The 17399-nt window shown below is 36.3% G+C and overlaps 1 protein-coding gene across 2 annotated transcripts in view; it reads left to right on the top strand.

Moving 5' to 3' along the window:
* Positions 1–5469: 5469 nt before the first annotated feature.
* The window catches only part of LOC145663809 (uncharacterized), a 38115-nt gene continuing 26185 nt past the window's right edge, over positions 5470–17399 (top strand). Inside the window, exon 1 of one of the 2 annotated variants that reach the window (XM_081729901.1) lies at positions 5470–5592. The gene's annotated coding sequence lies outside the window, so the exon portion shown is untranslated. Of the gene's footprint in view, positions 5610–17399 lie in introns of both variants that reach the window. The other variant, XM_081729900.1, reaches the window with a different exon arrangement.

Raw genomic sequence — 17399 nt, 5'->3', positions numbered from 1 at the left:
ATTGAACACAAACATTAACAATGTGTTTCCCATTAATCTTTCATGCTGTGGAAACCTTCCAAAACTTCGAACATATAAAAAAGCTGCGATATTTAAAAAAAAAAAAAAAAAAAAAAAAAAAAAAAAAAACGCTAAAGAGACGCGTCATTTATTTTGTTCGTACCTGTACATACTTTAAATAATAATAATAAAACAGGGCCCTATTTTAATCCATATGATCTTATGTCGCAATAAAACATCATCTTAGTGGTTATTAAGAATATTTAAAATTCCAGTCTCATGCTGATTTAAGTTTGCCACCATATTTAGAATTCATGCTAAATATAAAGTGTTACGTTTGACAATATATAGGAGTCGCATCCGGAAAGTATTTTTTCCAAAATCCTTGAACAGAAACAAAACACAATTGAAGGGAAACATTTATTCTGCCAGATGCAGGATGTGTTCAGTTATTTTTCAACATATGCACCACCGGAATTTAGACATTTGTCATACCCTGGGACCAACATGTCTATACTTGTGTCATAGAACTCGGCCGCTTGAGATTGGAACCACTATTTGACAACCTCCTCCGCATCATTTTGCAAATGTTGATGTTGACCTGACAGGAATATCTTGAGGTGTAAAGACAGATGATAATCGCTCGGAGCAAGGTCCAAGCTATACGATAGATGATTCAAAATGTCCCAGCCAAACTGCTGCAGGAAATTTGTTGTCCCAGAACACTGTGAACAGCACTTCCGTTCGGACACTGTCTGCTTGCTCATGACGTTAGGCCTATAGACCTAGCACAGCTGACGATAGATTTCAATTGGCGCTATGCTCTGTGCATTCAAAAACTTTATCACTGCTCGCACTTCACACGCGGCGGGAGCTGGAATAGGAATGTCCATCTTCAACCACTGCCACGAGCTACTGCAAGGTATATAAAATAACAGGTAGCCCCAGTTCGCGATTAGCGTTCTGATTGGCTCCCTGTCCGTGACGTATTGTGGAGGTATCGGTGACGATTTTTTTCGCTTGCCTGCTTGTTACACTTCGCGCTTTACTCGTAAAACTGAATTCACAACATAATTTTGTACTTTCTTTTCTTTCCAAATACGAATAATGAGTTTTTCTACTCACAGATAAGACAACATAATTTAATAAATAAATAAATACCGTCAATTATCTATACAAATAAAAATGAATATAATGTTTGCTTGCTAACTTATTCTAGACCTTTGGGCCGATTTTACAGTTTTTAGTACATAAGTTAACCTGGCCTGACTAAGATTTTTGTTACATTACTTTGATTAAAGGGCGAATCCTAAGGGGGTAGAAGAGGTTCAAAATTTGTGCCTAAAATATAGTATCTCACGAGCCCATCAAGTTAGAAAGATGAAACTCGGTATATAAATATTTTATGAAGCTTAAGGGAAAAAATGTCCCGTTGTTTTTGAAGTTTTTCGTTCTAAGGGGAAGAGGAGCAATTACTATTCATATAAATAAAAATAAACACATAGGTAAAAATCATTGTAACAATGTTTGACGACTAACTCCTCCTCGACCAACTTAAAATACCAACTATTTTTGGTACTTTAGTGCACCCAGGCCTAAAAAAAAAAAAAAATCATCATTTTTCGGCTAGGGGTGAGAGGAGATAGGAAAGAGACGACAAATAATCGAAAACAGCCGAAATTGGTGTTCAGTTAATAATTTTCGGGGTCACTCTCCCGATACCGTTTAAGTCCAAATCCATCCTCTTTGGGAAGGGGTGACATTATAGATTTTTGTCATTACACTTTCGCTGAAACGTGAATTATAAGGAGGGGGAGGAGTTCAAATAATTTCCATAAACCAATCCTCGCCATGAGAGCATTTCAGGTAGTAAAATACATAAAGCAAACATAATTCAAAGTATTCAGAGATTCCGGGTATGTAATAATAAATTAGATTAGGTTGTGATAGGATAGGTTAGGTTACGTTCCAAATTTAATCTACCCTAACCTAACATAACCGAACCTAACCTAACTTAATTTGGTTAGGTTAGAAATCCAACCTAACCTATTGTATTTAGTGTATATTAATCAAACTGTCACATATCGTCACTGCAAAATATTTCCTTTACAGTATTAATATTCGTTTATTACTCAATACAACACTTTACATTATGTGCTACAGGTTACAAGTTGCACATCAGATGGTTACAGGTTGTAGAGTGGTATACATGCATAAAAAAGCATCTTCACAGGTAAAAATTTGCAGTAATTTGTTCTACACTTTACCCTTCGATTTCTTGGAACTTAGTTTCGTGGCTTAGCCCCCACTGTCGGTCAGCCCTTCAATTATAAAAATAATGGTGAAAGTGCACTTTGAGCAGAACAAGTGATTTTGCCACACAATGTGGCATTGGAGAAAGAATAAAATCAAGGTAATTTGTACGTAACAAGTACGGTTCGTTTAGACAATATTAGGTTAGGCGAAGTTAGGTTCGTTATGAATGTTCTGCTCAAAATGCACTTTGAGCACTTTGAGCACTTTGTCAGAATAATAATTCAGATACTCAACAAAACTTAAGAATATCATTTAAACTAAATAATATATGAGAGTATACATTTATATTCTCGTTGGTACCCCCTTCCACTTCGCTTTACGTACATAAACTCCTTAAGTTTCAGGCCCGCAGAAACAAATGTCAATAAAAGTAAATTATTGTTGTTACATATCTGTTTTCCAAATTGACTAGTTTACCTTTTCCCCATGCTAGTTTGGTATCCATAATGAAGTGACAGCGTTAGATCTTAAACACTACTTTTGCGGGAGATCTTCAGACCCTTTGATTATCTTGTGGTGAAGAGTGAGCAGAACATATTCGTGCGTTATCCATATTAAAAGTGTTCTTTTGCTTACAGTGGGAAATCCATCTTCTTCGAAGTTCATCATTTTTAGGGAATCGATGGTACATTATTTCATTTATATTGCTTCCTCTGTTATTACAATAAGCTAATGCGCAATTAAGATGGTTTTTGCCCATCTTGAAACAGTAGTGTAATTGTTTATGCAGTATTTCACTTGCCTTGTTGAAAAATACTGCGATACCTTCACGTGACGTCACCGCCCTCAAAGTATCCTGGGAAAAATGAGAGCAGAAAAGCTGAATCAAGAGTCCCCTGGAGCTACTGAGAGTATTAGGGACGTTTCGCTGGCGCATGCGCATGCTAGGATCTTACTTTCTCACGTGCATGCAGTCGCTTCGCGCAACATACCGTTTGCTAGCTATGGGACGCGTGGGAAAGTTACTTTCTGGATGCACCTCGTATTTGGCAATTTTTACCTCGTATAAAGGAGACAAACATGGCAATGCAAATCTACAAAAATATATATTCAAGTCCTAGAGAAACTCTAACAATATATATATATATATATATATATATATATATATATATATATATATATATATATTTTTTTTTTTTTTTGACAATTTCTAACTTTAAAACGTGGACTAACATATCCTCCCAAATTTTGAAAGGCGAACTTCAATGTACCCAATTCTATGAGAGAAAATACCCTCTATTATCATCCATATAAGTATATACTACATTAAAAAGGATAACATGCGTCAAAATTATCTTTATTTTGAATTTTTGGCAATTTTTTTCTTAAATCCATAAAAGGGGAGCAGGACGAACTAAATTTACATACTGCAACGGAAGTAATTTATTGTAAGGAAAACGGGTTGTAATTGATTCTGTAAGCTTGTGCAAAAGTTTGAGGGACACTCACTGAAGCTTTTCGCCCCCTCATCTCAGATTGTTGGCAACCCTATTATTCGCCTAGCTGAGTAGGTTTCTCTTAACCAAGAGGCAGCACACGCGTTCATTTAACGTATTTTTAGAGACAATTGAAAGAAAAGCTAATATAAATTAAATGCTTTCATCATTTTGTCATAAGGAAACTACGAAAAGGAAAAAAAAGTTTCTCAGGAATCCTTCTAAAGTTATTGCACGTTATATTACTGAATATACATTGAATATTTGTTATTGTTAACTCACACATATATTTCATTTAAAAAAAATCAATATATCTATTTGCACATTAAATTATGTACTATTTTCAGGAGTTTGCCTTCATAGCTTTGCCTAATAGATTATTAGAAAAGAAAACAAGTTTGGATACCACTCCTCTCTGTCGTCTTTTGGTCTGTCTTTGTTAATGGGAGAGGAAATAAAAAACATATTCATTAAAAAAATATTATTTGCTTGTTTTAACCTCGCTCTTCCTTCCCTGGAGCAGAGAAAGTCCGGAGCACGTGTTTCCATTTGAAAAGAATTCTTTTTATGATTCTCAAATTTAAGGGGGTGCGCCAATGCTCCCCTCCCAAAATTTTATGAGAAGGCAATGTTCCACTGGAAGCTATTTCTTAATTTTTTTTATATGCAACAGTATCTTTTAAAAATGTACACAAGAAATATGTAAAGTGTTTTTCTCCACTATCTTAGCTTACACGCATACCACCGTCGCTGACGCGCCTATTTCATTCGGATGGACTCCCACGCGGACTGATCAAATTCTCCCTGCCTTAACTCGGTTAGATGTACTTCTTGTTGCTAGTGATTAGCTAGCACAGGTTGGTGTGTGTATTTTGCACATTTTTTTTTCGCACATACCCGTCATCACTGTCTACCCTTAGCTTCACCTGTACAAGATTGTATAACGTAACTTCGCTCTCTGGAGAATCGTGAAGGAATTCTAATTTTTCAAAAATTATTTCTGGTGGCTCCTTTGAATTGGATGACAATAATTCTCCAGGTAATCGCTCCAGGTAGGAAAAGTAAAACATCAACAATTATTTCGAGTGGTATTCTTAAACTAAATCTGCACTTATATGTGTTCTAGTGCAGGCCCGTATCCACGAGTGTCTAGGGGGGCCGGGCTCCCATAACTTTTCACGGCAGGTTTGCAAATGAAATATAATATAGTGATGAACTATGTGTTGGATCGGTCTCCCCTAACTTCTACCGGGTCCCCCTACATTTTTGGGCTGGCTACCGGCCTATTTTAGTGTAGATATAGAATTAAAGCATCACAACTAATACATGTTTGCATCGCCACACTTTATTGTTTAAGCAGAAAAGAAATTAAAATGTTCTTTAATAGTTATTTTGATATATAATTATTTCAGGTAATTTTCCACAATAGTCCATTTAAGGATAATTATTTTAAGTAATATGGTACTTGATTTTACTTGTAATTAATATTGATTAACATTTAAAATAACCACGAACTCATAATAGAATGTTTTAAAATAATTAATAATTAATTTTCAGTTAGCTACAGTGGTCAGTGTCAAGGCAGACTAAAGTTACTAATACAGAACTTCAAAAAATATATATTTAGGCCTATATTACAAAGCACTTTATTATCGATCGTAACCCTTCCAGAATTAATCGCACATGAGAATTGTCGAGAATTATCTTTCAATTTTGAGCGAAGAAGAAGAAGAAAGAATAATAGTATTTGTTGAATTGTCAACAAGAAAATTATTTTAATAAAATGAGTTTTAGACTATTTTTATTATTGAAATAAATATTAGATACTTCTTTTTCAAAGGTATATGAATCTGCTGCGTAAGTATTGATATATTATTAGTTTCCTTAAAATACTTCTTTTTTTCATTTATTGTTTATACACAATTCATCAGACCAAGAAGTACCATATAGAATCATTAGGTTATGAACTTAAACTTGCTGCTGGATTTATGTAGAAGGGGAAACGCATTATATAGAGAATATTTTTTTTTTAGAGTATGGAACAATTTAAAAATTAAGAAACCATACATAGCATAGCATTCATTGCATAGTCTACTTAATATCTTTAAGTAAGCAATGCACAGCTTAATGCAAAACAAATACAAGTGCAGCAGTAGTGGCTTTTGAGGGAAACATCCAGTGGCGGCCTCTGAGGCAGTGACGCCGTGACATGTCACTGCCTTGAGAGGTAGAAGATTCAGAATATTAAAAGAAAGCGAGTTAAATTTCATAACTGCTTCTGAATTTCTTCCTTTTTTCTGCCCGCTGCCGTATCTATTTAGTCGCAAGACCTAGCGCGAAAGACCTAGCGGTGGCAACTCTGCTTCAGTGACTGTCACCAGGCCCTTACTTCTGAATGCTGCTTGGCATAGTGGTATCACCATATACGCGCCCTAACAGCTGTGTACGGAAAAGGCTTTCCATTGCTTCTAGCTCGTGACAACGAAAGCAGCGTTGCCAGACTCATAGCTCGGAATTATTCCAAAACCTGATCGAAATGATGCTAGATTTGGTCAAATTATGCTAGATCCTCATAATTACTAATTCAGAAGTTTTAAAAGAAAAAAACGAAGTTGAGATACGATAACATAACAAAATACGCAGAGCGCAAGGATGCGTGAGTAGAACTCAACCCTTCACGCACCAAAGCTTTAACTCAACTAAACTAGTGCAGTCGTTGCCAGACTCAATGGCGTATATATCGTATAAATGAATGCAAAGTGTTTGTTTACATATTTTGAAAGAAAATTACCTCGCAGCATAAGCGGAGTTGGGAATTGTCTGCTGAAGAGGAGGGGGGGGGATTCTGGTCGGTCTTGGACCTTTCATTTCAGGAATAAAGATGGTCATGAAGTCAGAAATAAAGATGGTGAAGTTGTCAAAAAGTTGGGGGGGGGGAGAATGGCCCCCATAGCTCCGCCCATGCCTCGCAGTTAAAGGATTAGAAAACTCTGGGTGGAGCCACAAAAAAAAAAAAAAAAAAAAAAAAAAAAAAAAAAGAAAGAAAAAGCCCAAAGCCGTTTCTAACTTACTTCGGAAAATAAGACTGGCTGTATGGTTTACCGACTGTATGAATCAATGGAAGAGGATACATTTCTGCCGTTCTTTTTCTTCCCACAACCAACTTCTTTCTCATCTCCAGGTTTTGCGGCTTTTTGATAAACTTGCTGAAATTATGCTAGATTTGGGCAGGATGCTAAAAGCAAGATGCTAGATGCTAAAGACATGCAAATTATGCTAGATCTAGCATCATTATGCTAGATCTGGCAACGCTGAACGAAAGCTTGTCACGCAGAATCCGAAAGCAGCCGATATTTTACGATCTCATATATACTGCTTGGGGGTTGCCGCGGGTTTCTCACACCAGGTGGAATTTTCAGTCTCGTGGAGTAAATACAGTTTACGAGTATCGGAAAGATCTAATTGATCTTATGTTAGCAACAGAAAACTGTGAAGATATAACAGTACAAACCACCTTCACTCAAGCTTCCGCGTACAAGCTATTATTAAATGAAGAAAATTTCATATTTTGGTTGACTTTTTTCCACAAGATTATGCCACACGTAGAAATTATTTTCAGCCAACTGCAGAAGAAATGTACTGATCCTGTCAAGGTTCGAGAACATCTGCATAATTTTGAACTTGGTATGCAGTCAGCCAGAGAACAAATTGACAACATTATTCAGGAAGTAGAAACAGAATTAGAAACTGCAAGAGACGGACCATGTGCAAAAATATGGCGAAGTGAGGCATTCTATAACGACAAAAAAAGACAAGAATTAGAAGTTTGTGATGCAATCCTAGTGGAGATCAAATCTAGATTTCACTTCACTGAGCACCTTGTAGCTACGAGATTATTTGCTGTAGAAGAATTTGACAATTACAAAAAGGAGTTCCCCGATAATTATCTCAGTGAGATGGTTAAAAAAATATGCCTTCTTGGAGGAAAAGAAATTAAAAAGCGAACTTCAAGTATGCTATTCGAGACACGAACTGAAAACGGTGTCTGGCGCGGTGTCATTCTTAATGTTCATTATAGACGATGAATTGTGCGACACGTTTCAAGAAACAGTTAAACTCTTAAAGTTATTGATAACTATGCCAATGTCAACAGCAGAAGCAGAGAGATGTTTCTCGATGTTGAACAGAATGAAAACTTTCCTAAGAAATACCATGAAAGAGGGAAGATTAACTGCGTTAGGCATGTTGTTATGTGAAAAGACATTCGTTAATGAGATAGGTAATTTTAACAAAAAAAAAAAAAAAAAAAAAAATTATCGACGTCTTTTCCAGCAAGAAAAATCGTCGCATGGAGTTTCAGTATCGTGCATCTTAACTAGTCAACCAAACGTGTTCAGTTGAAAGTTCGAAGAGAATAAACAGTGCAAGTGAAGTGTTTCTTTTTAAACAGTGTACTCGTGTTTTATTCGATATCAGTGTGTATGTGTCCTTTTTATCAACAAGATAAATAATAAACTTAGTTAAATAAGAGCATCTCAAGATTTATTCTCAAAATTTGATTTCTGAATTCACTTCAATATATAACTGACTGGCATGAAGAAGAATAGAACTTCAGTGAAAGGAGCAAGAGAACCAGTACCTACCTGATTACTGATAATGTAAGCACAATCGATTATAATTAAATTGAAATTCTATATATGTTATAATAATAATAATAATAATAATAATAATAATAATAATAATAATAATAATAATAATAATAATAATAATCTAGTTCTGTCACTACCTAATAAATTGTCACCAGCCGCCACTGGAAACATCAGTAAAAATTTACAATGGGTTAAGCGTTACAGATAGGACCCAGAAAGAAAGGAATCTACCCTACCCTCTACGGTCTAGTTTGGGCTCGTAAATATTGGGATAAGGAGGTGAAAATTCGAAAACCAAAGTATTGGAACTTACATGAAATTTTATGTAAAAAATACGGGGTGCCTGCCATAGTTGTGATATAGGGTGCAGTACTGTGAGGAAAAATATAATATATAGATCCAGTGAAGAGATTTTCACTTTGTATTAGGGATGGCCAATTCCGGAATTTTTACTTTCCGGAATCCGGAAAGTAAAATCGGAAAATTCCGGATTTCGGAAAAATTCCGGAATTCGGAAAAATTCCGGAATTCGGAAAAAATCCGGAATTCAGAAAAATTCCGGAATTCGGAAAAATTCCGGATTTCGGAAAAATTCCGGAATTCGGAAAAATTCCGGAATTCAGAAAAAATCCGGAATTCGGAAAAATTCCGGAATTCAGAAAAATTCCGGATCTCGGAAAAATTCCGGAATTCGGAAAAAATCCGTATTTCGGAAAAATTCCGGATTTCGGAAAAAATCCGGATTTCGGAAAAAATTCCGGAATTCGGAAAAATTCCGGAATTCAGAAAAAATCCGGAATTCGGAAAAAATCCGGATTTCGGAAAAATTCCGGAATTCGGAAGAAATCCGTATTTCGGAAACATTCCGGAATTCGGAAAAATTCCGGATTTCGGAAAAAATCCGGAATTCGGAAAAATTCCGGATTTCGGAAAAAATCCGGATTTCGGAAAAATTCCGGAATTCGGAAAAATTATTTTTTCTTTTTGTAATCCTAAGAATTTTGTTCAAATGCAAACGAACAAATTTCCTTTTTGTAATCCTAAGAATGTATGATGCAAGTTAAGCTGAAACTTACATCCTAAAGTATACACTACTCAATCTTCCCATGGTTAATGAGATGTAGTCCAAAAGTACGATGTACTTCTAATATTTAATTTTTGTTTTACCGTGATATTGTCCAGAGGTAAGACATATATCACACTGAGATAAACAACTTGACATAATGAAGATGTTATCATACGTAGTTTTCCAGAAAATCGTGAGAAACGATTTTTTATGAAGTTAAAATATGCGTCGCTTGTTGCCAGTGTGATGCAATTGATAACTTTTATGCTGGAATAGTCTTATTATTATTATTATTATTATTATTATTATTATTATTATTATTATTATTATTATTATTATTATTATTATTATTAATCGTTTATGTACTGTAAAAGAAAAATATGAACCGTTAAGTAGTAGATTTTATCTGTTGTTTTTTGATATCTTCTAACAGTAATAAGAAATTGCTTGTAAATACGCAATGATTATCAAGGACAATGGCATATTAATGTAAGGACTACTCTGCAGACTAGCAATAAACAATAAACAATAACATAAACAATAGTCCCAAAAAAAAAGTAACTAACTTGGGCACGTCAGAATATTCGCGAGAATATAGGGACGCATTGAGACTAGCAAAAAACGTGGTGTTATTATTACTCAAAGGGCCGTACGATGGAGGCTTTAACGTTAATGTTAATGGCACCAATGAACACTTACTTGCTCTAATGGTTAACCTCACTTTTGAGATGATTCTTAGAAGTGGGCGTGTTGGCATGCAGTTGGAGTACTAACGATTTGCGTCACTATCGAACACTAACGTAGCACTAGCGACGTTTAAAGTCGAAATTGGAGTCTGACATAAGTGGCTTGTCAACTTCACGGACATTATATTTTCCTTGAATGCGAGAATTTTGCGCCCTACCACAAAAATAGGAAAAAATGCGCTCGCAATATATTTGCACTGGAATGTTTGCGCCCTACCCCAAAAAGAGGGGAAAATGCGCCGGCTATATATTTGCACTGGGATGTTAGCGCCCTACAATTCAACTTATTATTGTATTGTGTAAAGTAACTTCCACTCGCACTTGAACTAGGCTTGCCTCTCATCGTCTCAGTGAGTTACTCCATCCGTTATAATATTCCGAACAAATGAAAAAAAAAAATACAATTTTAGTTCACTAAAGGGCAATCCATACAAATACAATTTTTCATTATACTACAAAATTTACAATAAACGTATAAATGACTGATATATAATTATTTATTAATATAATCAAAGAGTATAATTTAATCTACAAAAGGCTGTTTGGCTCTACCCAGATATCTCTGTTCACAATCCTTGAGAGTTGTTTGGCTTTTCAGGACACAAAATATAGAAAAGAAAATGTAAAGTGAATGTAAAATCAGTTCAGTAATATTATCAAGAAAACTATGTACAGTGTGTTTACTTGCTGGAATTACACTTCAAACACACAATTGCGTTCAGTCGTTCTTTCAGGAAAAATGTTCCGGGGGGCACATTTAGTATTCCGGAGGGGGGTCACTGCTGGTACTATTCTATTTATTATTATATTATAGACGTATTATTTTGGTCTCCTCCGAGGGGGCACTCTGAGAGCTCTGGGGAGGCCAGTGTTCCCCCAAAATCATCTCTGGAAGAAGCAGTGATTGCGTTGATCCGTTGTGTTCTTTTGGCTTATATTGAAGTTTATTCTCCCCTTATATAGCCACAATGAAAATAAATCACAAATGGCATGGTTGTGGGGGGAGGATTGTTTATGCTGTAATGTCAGCCCCTCCGAGGAAATGCGTAAGCTCCAATAGGTTCTTTTATTTCGCAGGTCTCAAACTTCCCGGTGGAGGTACATCGCAGGCGCAATTTTCCCTGTTCTTGAGGTAGGGCGCAAATTTCCCAGACGCAAAATTCTCGACACCGTTCGAATGACCTCGGAAGACGATATCTTTTTCAATACTTTTTTTATATTCTTTTACTCGAGATTTCTTCATAGCTTCTTATTAAAATACTTACTAATATATCCTCATTTTATTGTCCTAACCAATCAATATGGGTATGTTGTCAGTAAAATATTTAGATTGATCGAGCCTCTGGTGTGTAACCACAGTATTTCATATCATGCCCCCATTAGAAATCTTGGCTAAACGAATCAATATATGTTGCCAATAAAATAGTTTAGAATGATTGAGCCCCTGGTAAATAACCATAGTATTTCGTGACAGATCCCCCCCCCCCTTCCTATTACCATATTCTAACTACGTGCCTGACTCAGCTAATTCTCTACATTCTTTACCAAGCACACATTTTCTAAAGCGGAAAATGCTCTCTAAATACCTAAGCTCATTATTTTCAGCAGATGTACAAACTGGGTAACATTCTATCTACATGAATGTTATATAGGTATGTCGATTACTGGAAACCGCTTCTCGCTATCTATTACCATATTTACTATATAATGATTAACGTTAAAACCGGAAATGGTTGATTTGTACCGCTTCCGGTTTGAATATTACATTCATCAGGGAACTCGATTCTTAACTATTGACTCTGTACATCATGGCCAAAATTGATTGGTAATCCATCAGATAGTTCTTGAGACTGTTTGTTTCACTGACGGACAGAATGAATATATGGCTATAGAGTTTTCATAAACTAAATTCGTTAATGAGTGATGATGGAACAAATATAAGAAAGGGAACCAAGAGTACCACCGGGAAAATTTTCGAACACAAAATTAGCCATCGAAAACCCACATGTCCTGGGTTAGAATACCATAGATGAAAACTCTACCACTGAGTCATCAATCACCCGCTTATTAGTTTTGTTAACTATTATATTAATATAAATTAATGAATGCCTGCTTATGTTAATTATTGAACAATTACATTGTATACTTCGTAAAGTCAAAAATTATAAATTTGTATTTACTGTACATACAGTGAGCGCAGAAAGTGTTCGTACACCTATGCTATTGAAACGAGAATGCCTGCGAAAAAGAAACAGAAAATTTAAGAAGTGTAATAACACACACAATATGAATAATGAAAACTAAGCTTTATGAATATATCAATAAAGAACCACAAAGACAAGTTTAATGGTCAGAAAGTAAATACATTCCGTAGAAAATATATAGAGTAGACGCAAAAAGTGATCGTACACCTGACGTACGAATACGAAACAAAGATACCACAACTGGGGTTCACTAGTATTCACCTGAGTATACACCTCTGTATAGCATGACGAGTAACAGAATGAGTTTAGTTGTGAATAGGAGTGAAAAAACTGCACGGTGGGCTGTCGAAATGGGAAGCAACCGAACAGAAACAAATGAGGAGACAAGAAAAGTAATTATTAAAGTGCATAAGAAGGGTAAGTCTTTGAGAAAGATAGCAAACCTCAGGGGCAGATCCAGAGGGGGGCGATCGGGGCCATCGCCCCCCCCCCACATGAGGAAACTTTCTTATTTTATATATAAATAAACCCATCCATAACAAGTTTGGAGCTCTTAAAAGTAGCAGTATTACTGCCGACCGCCCCTTCCCCAGAAGTCCGTCCTTCAGCAGCTCTTGAAACAGCTTCGCACACCTCCCCAATCCCCAGACATGAACCCCATAGAACATCTATGATCTGTTCTGGAGACAAGAATCAGAAGGCACAGCTTGTCTACTAAAGAAGGTCTAAGAAAAGCTATTCAAGAAGAATGGGACATAATCAGTCCCGAAGCTACAGAACTACGAACTACTACAGGTGAAATCAATGCCACGAAGACTACAGACAATCATTAACGCACAGGGTAATCCCACAAAATATTAAATAACGTAATATACTTTATAAGCATTAATTCAAGCATAAGTGTACGGTGACTTTTTGCGTTTACAAAAAAGGAATTCTCTCTTTTCTTCTGAACAAAACAGTGATTGTGTTTGTTTGGCCTTTCTCTTGTATATAGAAATAAAATGTATGAATGTGTAGTCTTAATTCTGGTTATATATATATTTTTCCACCTCCCGTTCTCATGCTAGCTGTTTTCAATATAAAGTATGCACGGTGTACGAACACTTTCTGCGCTCACTGTAGGTATGTTGACAATAAGCGAATGTTATTAGAATATTTGTTGAGATTTATTTTCCTTCACTGCCTTTCGCCTGATTAAAAAGTAGTTTGCAGTGCTTTGGAGCAGCTGCAGGTGGGAACGCGATAATGTTTGAGACATACCGGCGACTTTTTTGTGTGTGAAAATAAGATCTTTCTCATAAAGTAGTAAATAACTGCAGTAGCAATTGTCTACGTAAATGATAAAGACATATCCAACTACAAGAAATTAATACAGTATATATAGCCTATTCATTATTGTGTTTCTCTTTTAACAACTACTAGCTAAGGATGGCCAATTCCAGAATTTTTACTTTCCGGAATCCGGAAAGTAAAATCGGAAAAATTCCGGAATTTTTCTAAATTCCGGATTTTTTCCGAATGTCGGAATTTTTCCGAAATCCGGAATTTTTCTGAATTCCGGAATTTTTCCGAATTCCGGAATTTTTCCGAATGTCGGAATTTTTCCGAAATCCGGAATTTTTCCGAATTCCGGAATTTTTCCGAAATCCGGAATTTTTCTGAATTCCGGAATTTTTCTGAATTCCGGAATTTTTCCGAATTCCGGAATTTTTTCGAATTCCGGAATTTTTTCGAATTCCGGAATTTTTCCGAAATCCGGAATTTTTCCGAATTCCGGAAAGTAAATTTTCCGATTCCGGAAAACAAAATTTCCGGAATCCGGATTCCGGAAAATTTTGGCCATCCCTACTTTGTATGGTATGTAATGTTGGATAACATAATGGAGATCAGATGTTAATAGTCCAAACGGCTTGTGTATAGCCCGCTCCCCCCAGTTCTTTGTCACCGGAACTGGAAGAGTTACTACTACTACTACTACTGCTATTACTACTACTACTACTACTACTACTACTACTGCTATTACTACTACTACTACTACTACTATTACTACTACTACTATTACTACTACTGCTACTACTACTACTACTACTACTACTACTACTACTACTACTACTACTACTGCTGCTGCTGCTGCTATTACTGCTACTACTACTGTTGCTATTAGAGGAAAAGGTTTAAATATGGGCTACCACTTTTATTTTCGTTCTCATTTTCAAACAATTTATATAACTGAAAGTTTCAATGTTCAATAATATATTTCAAAGATTAGTCTTTAGTACAAATATTATAAAGTAGATAAAAAGTACATATTTCTTTGCAAAAAACTAAGTTTTTTTAGGAGCTCCAAAATTTAAGTTTTAAAAACTGGTCTAAATATGGGCCCCAGTTTTAAAAATCGAAAATAAATACATAGACCTTAAATGGATACAAACCAAATAGTAAGATTAATCCAAATGCAAATGAACGTCCTACTTGCAAAAATCACATATGTATATGTCAGCATCTGCATCCCACATTCAGTGTGTGCCCACATCAAATACATTTGGCACATAACCCACAATTCGTTAGGACGGTAATCACAAAACATGCAGTTTGCATTGTTCTCTTCTGGAATTTTTTTGTCCTATCGGGAGTTCAATATCACTTTCCCCGCTGTCAATTAATTTACCATCAAAACAATCTCCATGTTCTGAATCATTACACTCCTGGTTTTTACCTTTCTTCTTTCCCAATTCTGAATTTTTTTTCTACTCCTCTGTTTCGATCCATTTCCCTCCTCTGCTTTTCTGGAACAACCTTGTTTTCTCAAATCTTCACTGCCATCTTCTATGTTTTCCTTAGAGTTTTCAAAATCCAAATGCCTTTTTCCTTGTTTTCCTTTCGTTGATGACTTTGCTATCGAAGCGGACAAAGCACCTTTATATGGAGAACCTGTTATGCAGGAGGCGCCTGCAGTCTTCGGACCTCGATTACTAACTTTCTTGCTAATTGCAGGAAGTGGTGAAATATCGAAAGGTGTCATAAGACCTAAGGACGACGTCCCAGAGCATCTTTTGTCACTTACGGTGCGAAGTGACACAGAAGGTAGCTGTGTCTTCGATCCAGAGAAAGAATCCGAAGATGATGGTTCAACTTGTTGGTTATTTGGCCCAGATAATTTGGCAGATCCTATCTCAGTTGGGATTTCTGCAATTGCCTCAGTCTGTGGCATTACTTGACATTCTTTGGCTGCAATGAAGTCAACGTCTGTGAAGATATTTTTATTTAGAGGATAAATCCCAATTATCTTAAAGCCGTTCACTGCTATCTTGCCTGATTGTACCTTCAAATACGCTCTACCAAAAGGTTCCATCATATCATCCGGAGTGATTGGCCTTTGTTGCTGAAGGATCCACATTCTAAGTTCCTCACTATAATAGGCCTTCAGAGATCCCATGAAAGTTTTGTCCAGGGGTTGAAGCTTATGAGTGGAGTGAGGAGGTAGCGAAATTATGGTCACGTGACTATCTCTTGTTATGTCAATCACCTCCATGTTCCGAACATGGCTATAATGTTCCTCCAAGATAAGTAGAACTGGTGAGCTGTCTGTTAGGACAACCTTCTCTATGAAATGGAGGAGCCATTTTGTGAAGATATTGGCTTGAACCCATCCAGATGGGGAAGCAAAACCAATAGATCCCGGATGACAACCTCGCATTAGCTATTCAGACATATTCTTTCTTGGAAATATCACAGCTGGTGGCACGAAATATTCGCTGGCACTCATACATGCAATAATGGTCATTGTAGATCCCCTTTCCGCGGACTTCAAAGCAGCAATTTGTCTTTTTCCTTTTCTTGCTAAGACGTACGGAATTTTACTTTGTAGAATGGTGAGTCCTGTTTCATCTATGTTGAATATCCTGTCGAGTGGGTAATTGTTCCTCTCAAACGCTTCTTGAAGGAGTTGGAAGAATCCTCCAATACTTTCTTTGTTGAACCCTAGTGCACGAGAAAATGACGTACCGCACAGCTTGCGTAAGGATAATACATCCTTATGATGTTGGAGAAAGATGTCTGCCCAAGTTCTTCCCGCTTCAGTGGTTACAAATGGGTGTGGTAAGTTATTCTTTACAGCCAACTGATAGGCCATTCTTCTTAAATCAGCAATTGTGAAACCAAAAAGTCTCTCCTCAGTAAAAAGTAGATAAACTAGCATCTTCTCAAGTTCGTCTCCCAGAATAGTTTTGTGTCCTAATTTAGTTTTCTGCTGCTTGCAAAGGTGTTCCTAAATCTTGCTTACAAAGCCTCCGAAGCGTTGTTCGAGGAACATTGAATATCATTGATGCTTTCTTGGTTCTCATTCTCTTTGCTCTAACTCCTGTTATTGCTTTCTCCATATCATCTTTGTTCCAGTTCTTGCGTCTTCCTGATGCTTCATAGCTTGGTTTCGATCGTGGCATCATGGAAACATGTTTAAAAATGGACTACTAGCCCATATTTAGACCAGTCATTATAGCCTATATTTAAAGAATGACGCCAAATTGTTTTGAAATGTTTTGATGGTGTATCCTTATAAATACTTACGATTTAAACATGGAAACTATAAACGCTATGTAGTAGGAATACAGTTCATATGAGGCAATTGGTTTAAAGCATGTGTGGAAACAAGAAACGTAAAGAATATACATACCTACAAAACTTTTAGCTCGACGAAATTGTCTTCTGCGCACTGAACAGCCAACAAGCACAAGTACACATGCTCCGATCTCGCCGCCAACTGATACTTCGTCTTTTGTGTATACAAGTAACGAGTTCTTACAGTTTCCGCCTGAGTGCAGCACTGTGGAGTGCACATATTGCTGCTAGCCCATATTTAAACCCTTTCCTCTACTACTAATACTACTACTACTACTACTTATATCGAGAGTACTACCCAACCAACCCCTACGGAGCTTTAACCCCTTCCTACTACTACTACTATTACTACTAACTACTAC

This window comes from Thermobia domestica, chromosome 11, assembly GCF_964235325.1.
Source record: "Thermobia domestica chromosome 11, izTheDome1.hap1.1, whole genome shotgun sequence".
In the NCBI taxonomy this organism is placed as follows: Eukaryota; Metazoa; Arthropoda; class Insecta; order Zygentoma; family Lepismatidae; genus Thermobia; species Thermobia domestica.
Note: the sequence above shows the minus strand (reverse complement) of the source record. Positions and strands in the feature narration are given on the sequence as shown.